Source organism: Pseudomyrmex gracilis, unplaced genomic scaffold, assembly GCF_002006095.1.
Source record: "Pseudomyrmex gracilis isolate BER0280 unplaced genomic scaffold, ASM200609v1 scaffold_4, whole genome shotgun sequence".
Classification (NCBI taxonomy): Eukaryota; Metazoa; Arthropoda; class Insecta; order Hymenoptera; family Formicidae; genus Pseudomyrmex; species Pseudomyrmex gracilis.
In genome coordinates this window covers 1-8731 of record NW_018020588.1, presented here as the reverse complement: position 1 = coordinate 8731, position 8731 = coordinate 1, and positions in this window count along the sequence as shown.

Genomic DNA, 8731 nt, shown 5'->3' with positions numbered 1-8731 from the left:
TATCCTTGGAGATATGATGTCTTCTTCTATCACATACCGAATGTGTATACGTGTACTAAGATATTTCTCAGGTTTTAAAAAGCACACACATATAAAGCGTATATTAAAATTAATTTTATAATTTAACAATATGTTAAAGTAGAATTAAATTTGAATGCTTCTTCCGAAAAAACTAAATAATGATAACAATTTATCATCGCTATCATTGTTAGAAAATTAAATACCTTTACCGGGTGTCTTATTTATTTATTTATGACTAATTAATTGAGATACCCTATAATAGGTATCCTGAGAGAATAAGTAGGTTCTACATTTTCTCTCAGTAGAAATATAGAATTGATTCTTCTAAGATTGTTTTAGAAGTTTAAATAAAGGTTGATAAAAAAAGACACTTATCTTTTACAATTTTCGAAATTTCTTCTATTTTTAGCGATGATGGATCCGTACGAAAAGCAATGCTGCAAAAAAAAAAAAGCATTCTAACTTGAAGCTGAGAGTAAGTCTTATTGTTGTTGCCTCTCGAAAGGGTTAAGCATGTTCGGTCCGAACGAACGGATTCGTGTGTCGCCTAGAGATGAATGATTTCGAAACTGAAATCTATCCGCAGGCGTGCGTTTTTTCTCTTCGACAAAAGGACAAAAGGATCGATCTCGGTCGCCTGCAATCTGTTGCGTCGGTTTACAAAACGTCGATCTAGAAAACGTCGAACGAAAAAGCAGAAATAAATCTGAAGCGCAAAGACAATAATAATATGCTACTTCTGGTGTGTCTTAATTTTTAATAAGACAATGTTTCATGTGTATTTAGGTACGTAGCGTAAAATTTAAATTCACCCGCCGCAATCAAAAAGCTACAAATGATATCTCGTCTTCCTGTGAAAGTTTATAAAAAGTCACACAGTAAAGAGGTAGTCTATCAAGACGTGAAAAAATAAAAAAACGCGCGGAGAGTTGAATTTATTACATAAATTTTATTTTCGGAAAAAAACAACGTCACTTGTTCCATTATCTTTATTATTATTATTATTTTGTTTTCGTTTTCTTTTCATTTTTTTTTTAATCCTGAGATTGCTTATTTCAGGTATTGTCTTTTGTTGATGAAAAGACAAAATCAAAAACCTAGTAAAAATTTGCATATATTATAAAAATAGCGCGCGTAAGGCAAAAATTATTTAATTTTGCACTTAGATTCGACTCCCTCTGGTCAATATACGCAAAAAAATTTTGAATACAAGGAATTATTGTATATATTGTGAGATTTGTGTTCGAATATATATATATATATTGTTGGCGATCATAACTGCAAATGAAGAAATGTTACTTGATCCTGAAGAGAAAAGTGAAAGAGTAATTGAGAAATAAGTTGTGTTCACATTTGTCTTTTTTTTTCGCGCAGTTTTGTCTCGACTGCGTGTCGTTTTTGTCGACTGTTTGTGTCAAACTCTGTAAAGTGTAAATAATAGATATGTAAGTATATTATAACACACACTAACGAGACTTATGTGCCGAAAAAATATATAGGTAATTGAACGTGCTATCGTAATGCGAAAAGGAAAAAAACCAGCGCATTTGTACATTTGGCCTTACGCAATGTTTCATGCGATAATTCGACATGTATACCTTTCTTATTCTGTAAGACAAAAATTTGGAGCAAAGTTCAAACGAAAGTAAAACTCAACAACGAAAAAAAAATTGTGTGTGTGTCTTTTTTTTGTTTATCATCACAATCCTTTCCGTTCCTTCTCTTCGCATATCTCTGTTTTTTTTTTCTCGCGCGTAATTTGATTTCATTATCATGTTACACGCTCTCTTTAGTGGGGGATATTTTATTTTCGTCAGAAAAAAAAAAACAAAACACAGAACTAAAAAGAACTTTTTAAATAAGTTTCTAATTTAAAGGCGAGCAAGCGGCCTACCGGTGAAACTTGCAGCCTTTACCGAATCTCAATCAAATAAGAGAGAGATTGATTTTATATCGCAAGATTTTTAATTGAATATGCAAAATCGCAGACTTATCGAAGATATATCGTCTGTCGCTAACGTAACACGCGTTAAGTAAAGATACAAATTTAGGTTTAGAACTGTTTGTGTTTAGTTAGAACTGTGGCGGCACGTACACACACACACAACACGCGCGCGTGCACATGGTGATAAAGTCACGCGTAACCAGTCGCAGTCAGATTTCACGAGTTTGTCTAAGCTCCCGATGGAATCGTGTTGTTGCGGCAACGAGTAGGTAAAAGCGGATCCGACACTACTAGCTTATAAAAAAAAAAACGTGTGTACGCACGCGAGAGTAGGTGTTCAGGTGTAACGACACTGCTAAATGCATCGTCGACGCGAGAGATGAGGGTGTTTCCCGAGCAAGCGCGCACATCTGGCCCACAGACAACGATATCGATCAACAATCCAATTGTGTTGTTTGCCACTTTCGCATGATATATATCGCGCGCACAAACGAAACACGCGCTCACGTTTGCGTTCCGCATCTTTTTATTAGGTCTACCGGAAAGTTCTGTTCCGTTTTTGGAATAAAACAAAATACAAATTTAATCTTAATTTTTCAAAACTGGGATATACAAATTGCCCTCACGCTGGCAAGAAATTATTAATAACAATGGCAATTATATTATTTAATAAAGTTTATTGACGGTAAGAAAAATTTGTATTTTGTTTTATTCCAAGAACGGACAGAACTTTCCGGTAGACCTGATACTTGCGATAATTATAATATTTTTTTTTTTTAATGTTTCCAATTCTCTTTTCTATTTTTATTTTTATAATCTCATACCCGCAACGCTGCTTGTGTGATCGATTTGTCATTAGCGAGGAATCGGCGCGCGGAGTTTGCGTTTGTGGGTTGTATCCGGTTCGGCAGCTGTTTAGCATAAGGGCAAATTGCTTAAGAAAATAATGATTCTCTTGCGCTGCCGCCACCTTGCAACCCCCGCGTGTCTCCTTCTTACCCATTATCTTGAGATGCGGCAGGTGGCGATGACGTTCTCGCGTTCGACCGGCTACCTGCTTGAAAACGACCGCGCGCGAGTTCGAACTCGCCACGGCAGCATCACATATCGTCTCACTCGTGTATGTAGCACGCATATGTGTGTGTGTACATATATATATATACGTACATGTACCTTGTCTCTTCGGGATAACCAGGAGTGCACGTGTAACACGGGCGTTAGGGAGAGCAACTTGAGAGGAGAAATCGACGTAAAGGTTGCGAGAAAAGAAGAAAAGGCAAAGGGATGAGAAAGATCTTTACATGCTAAGAGAAAAACGCGTATATAATATACGCACAAATCAAAAGAGCAACTTTTCACATAAATATTTAAATAACTTTAGATAAATATTTACAAACATTTAACAAAAATACAAAAGTATTTTAATAACAAAAATATTTTGAAAAGTTTTTGGTGTGTACTCGTGTTTCTATGTTGCACTTACTTAAGTATATTTTATACCTAACTCTATTCAAATGCGCATTGATGCTAATTGAAATTAATATACAGGCTGGATTTTTTTCATAAATTTTATAAAATCTGAATCGGTGTTTTGTTTTTTTTTTTTTTTTAATCGCGCGTTTCTCGCTCAGAAGGAACTGCTGTACGCGACAGCAGGAGTCTCCAAATTTAGGAGAGGCAATTTAAGAGAAGTGAGAGTCGTGTGTGAGAAACTCCTCTCTCTCTCCTCACTGCTGCGTGCTTTTCTGTGAGCAGGTGCGCAACCACAAATGTGACTCTCCGACGGATCTCAGATCTTATAATCCAAACTGAACTACTAAAAAAACTACTGCACGAAATCCATTATACGAGTTTTGTGTACGAATATGGTGTATATCGAAAAAAAAGCGACAAGAAAATCTAAGCATTAAATCTCAAAAAGACGCGTTAAAAATCGAAGAATATTTTTTTGTTATAAATTGAAACAAATGAACGATGTGTACAAAAAATCCATCTTATTGTAGATCACATACTATATAATAGATATTCTGTATTGTACGAGCCGGAAGAGAAAAACTGATTAAAGCGTTAATCAATTTTGATGCAAAACTTTGTGGCAAAGCCACAAGATAGTGTATTTGCGATTTTCACCTCGACTTCCATTTGCAATTAGAGCTTCTATTCGCAATTCACGAATGGCAGTTTCGTTGCCTGCAAATGAAGAGAAAGAATGCCGACCGACCGAGCGAGCGAGCAGGTGCTCGAAACACAACATCGCAATACGGGCGCACTTCTCTTTTCTCTTTCAATCTTCTCTTCGCGCTGAGAACGTCTTCGTTCTTCTCTCTTGAACGTGTCGTTCGCATACAAAATGATGATCTGCATCGTGGATTTTAGAGATGCTGCGGAGTTACAAACAATTAACACATATAAGAATATAAATGTTTGAATTTCAGTAAATTCTTTTTATACATTACAAATTTAAATAAACTAAACTTGCTCTTCTCAAAAAGCAAATTTAATTAATTTATCGAGATAATGATTTTAATTAAAATAATATATAAACTCGGTTGTGTTAAAAAAAAACATTAAAATTAAAACACGATATCTCATCAAAACATATCTCGTTAAAATCGAGATAATTTTCTTTATCTTACATAATTAACTTAAATCTATAATTAAAAATTAATTGAAATAAAAAACTCTTTTTCTCTCAGTCAACAAATGTAGAGAATAAAGATCACAAAAATGTTTTGCAAAAGCGCTATAACAATTGACAAAATGCGATCGCGAACTGCGACGAGAACCATATTATACGCGTTTGCGTAGCAGAGACACGCAAGAGATCCGGTCCTTGTGTCTCTCTTATTTTCGAGCGGACCCGAGGTAAAGCAACTGTGGATACGCACCTGCTAAGAGGTAGGCGCAGGTGCATTTACCCGCCTTCATAAGCATTACTTAATTTTCGACGGTTACATAGCGCGAGTATAGTAATTGGCATGGTGCGTAACCGACACTGAAAAAGAGATAAAAGGGCAACCGCCTTAAGCGCTCGTATCTTCGTGTCACACAGACAATCATCCATTGCTCCTGGACCTTCGTATTATTCTTTATATATTTTCTTCAATTTTGTGCAATATATTGTACAAGAACACTTACTTATTGAATTTAATTATTCAAAGTCCCAGTGCGACGATAAAACAAAGATTTAAATTCTGTCACCGTTCTCTTATCTATAGAAAAGAAGATAATTTAAAAGGAACTCTTATATCAAAAGATTATTACTCGACTCGATAATTTTGAAGATATTTTATTGCTCTTTTTCTCGATCTTTTCTTTCTTTTATCATATATACGTTACGTTAATCTGACTATATAGAGAAAACCGAGACGCAAAGTGACATTCTCAAAATAAATTACCAAAAAAAACCAAATGTATGCAATATTATGTAATATTGGGTATAGTTACATCTTTTAGTTTAAAAGAAAAAAATATTAATCTTATATTCTTCTTCACACAAAAAAACAAGTTATTTAGTTATTTATTTATTGTTAAATACAATTGTGCAAATTTGTACAATCGTATATTTGTGGTTGTCACATCTTTTTTTGTATGGAAGAAGTATAAAATAAATAATACATAGAACGCGTTTACGCAGAACAAGCGTGTTATTTTCGAAAAAAATTCGTTGGAGTTTTTCACGGACTGGATTTAGCGTTGTTGTTTCAGTCGGCGAATTGACGCCGAGAGAAATCGCGAGAAGTAGCGCCAAGGGAACCGAGGGACTTAGGTGCAACAGCGGCCATAAAGCAAGATTAATGAGGCAAAGTGCGCTCTGGTAGGAAGCTGTCAGAGTCCTGGCGCCAGCTGACCAGACGACTCGCACAACCAGCCACACAGTATCGACTCACACTCGCCGCTGCTACACCCACACGCGAACTCTATCATCCAAATCCGCTTTTCTCTTTCTTTCTGTTTCGCCGTTATGGTAAAAATCGTCTGTTTTACTTTACTGTCTGAGAAGATTGATCTTGACCAGTGTCTAATCTAGCAATTAACGATTTAACATGTACAGATATTAGAAAGATTATAAAAGAATGCGCAATGGAAAAGCAACAAAGAAGTACAACAATGACAGAAGTAAGAGAACATTTAAGTACTCTTCAAAACATTCTTATCTATTGTAATGAAATAATTATTATCTATATATAATTGTTGTACAAAAGGCGACCAAACAATAAAATTGTTATCCCGTCATCAAAACGCTGTAATGAAAATTTAATTTTCTTCTCTTTGTAATCATTCTGCTATCAATAAATTGTATCTTCCTCCTTTTTCTCCTCAATAAGTTTCTCAGATACTGATTGATCTCTTTATCTGCAACGCAATCGCGACGTTCAGAAACGCAAGCTCTCTTTCTAAGCTGCGGAGACAAGAACGCGCGACGAGATCATGGTCATGTGTGCGTGTCCTGTCTGTGTGTCGCTATCTCGACACGTCTTCCGCATCTTCTTCCCAGGCTGCCATCGACGATCGGGGACCGGCCATCTCTCGACCGGCCGAGCATCAGGACACCTGTCTCCGATGGTTTATCCCACGTTAAGTACATAACCAGTTTCGCAATGCAACGGGGCTCGAAACTTTGGCTATACCAATCAGTTTACAGCATGCGCGCATATCCTGCACACATACATACGCTTAAGAATCGGACGGAATACTGTTTGCGCGTATATAATCGCTCGTTCATTCTCACTCGCACATGTGCACGCATAGAAGATCCCGCACGCGCGCATAGAACCGGAGGACGAACCGATTTAGGCGAATGTGGGAAATCAAATTGTGATAACATACAGGGTGTATCCCTGTGTGTTATTTCAAAACTATGACGGTCACCGGTTTGATTATAAATCTAATAGAAAGAATACACAAAGATAATCTCTTGATTATATATATATATATCTTGTAATTTAAATTTATAAAATACTTATTATTTTCCCGCAAAAAATGAGACAAAAAAAAAGAATCGTTAAACTTTTTACGTATCTCGCACGACAAGTATTAAGCATGAAAAATGTATTTGCAATAATACAGTTTTTTTTTTTTTTTTTATGTTAAGTACTTAAGAATTTTCTCAAATTATCGCGCTTTCTCCCAGCTGCGAACTCTTTAATCAATTTGGCGTCGATTTCTCCTTAGCGAAAGTTTAATTGGACGTCACCTTTTTCGCGCCTTTTTTTTATTTTCAACGTTAAGCAGCAATTAAACGGTACCGCTCGGCTTTTAAACTTCCATTAAACAGAGGCTGACTTGAACGGAAAAGAATAAATAAATTGAGATGAAGAATGGATAAATTTGTTGCTTATTTTGTTTTTTTTTTTTTGTTTTTTTTGCAATCTTGGAAGAGATTTTGTGAATTACTTATATATTATATATATTACTTCACACAAACTACATTTATATAATCTTAAAACCTACTGTAAAAAAATTTCTACTTGAAATTGCTCCAGAATTAATATTTAATGTCTTATGTACATATTGGTTGAGAAAATTCAAAATAACATAATATCTTCCTAATCATCTGCTCGGTTTCTCACAACTGCAGAACGTAACTTCCGAGACACCCTTTACATGTGGACGTATATTAGGTTCTGACTGCTGCGGCCAGACGAATACAAACGCAAATGCGAATGGCAAATGGCGGGTGACAAGGCATCGGCATCTGCGCTTAATTAATGCAACACCGGCCGCAATGATACAGCGAGGAGAGCCCATGAGAATGCTGCGGGACGATCACTATGCCCTGGCCTCGGCGACGGAGATCGTCGTGCCTCTCTCGGAACGACGTCAACGACGACGATAGTGCCTAAACCAGTCCATGGTGTTCAATTATGCGCGTCATCGACCCGATGCGCGCTTCGTTTCAAAATCGATTTGCCCAATGAAAAACAAAAAAAAAACACGTCCAAGAAACTAACTCCCTTTTTCCGCGTAATCATTCGCAATTGCACCCACGAAGTATCTGATGACGAGTCTTCGTGGAAGAAGAATAATATGTACAACAATCTAAAAGATTGTAAGTGACATAGAATTCATTTCGGAATAATAAGTTTTACGAGAATATTTTAATCTGACATTTAATTTAAAAATTTTAATGATTTCTGTCTCTCTCTATCTCTCTCTCTCTCTCTCTTTGTTGTTTACAATAATGTTTTATAATTTAAAAGAGATTATTTTTTCAATTTAACGTAATTTAACGTAATTTTTTCATTTAACTTTAGAATTAAATTTGGAAAAACGCAATTTTTTTTCTACAAGTATTTTTATTTAAATATTTGATGCATAAACAGAGAGTTTTTCTGTACAAGTATTATTTAAAAGCAACAATGTTCTCACACGTTGCTAATTAGTGCACTAATTAGCGCACCGTTGCAAAGCTAAATATTTAAATAGTTCTTATCGTTCATAAATTGAAAATTAAATACTCAAATTTTGCTAAGCTAGTATTTGTAGACTCCGCATAGAAGTTTAAATTTTAATTATCGGCCCATGCCGCACACACCACACACATATATCTATTATCACCAAATTAGTTTTTAGTCTTTACACTATGAAATATTCAAACTGTACACGTCACGATCATAATTATTTTGTAATTTAATATCCATAAACTCTATAAATTCCTACGTTCTGACTGACAGTATATATTTTTATTGTCACAAGATGAGAATTATTAACGCAAAAGTAATGAATATATATATATATATATATATATATATATATATATAA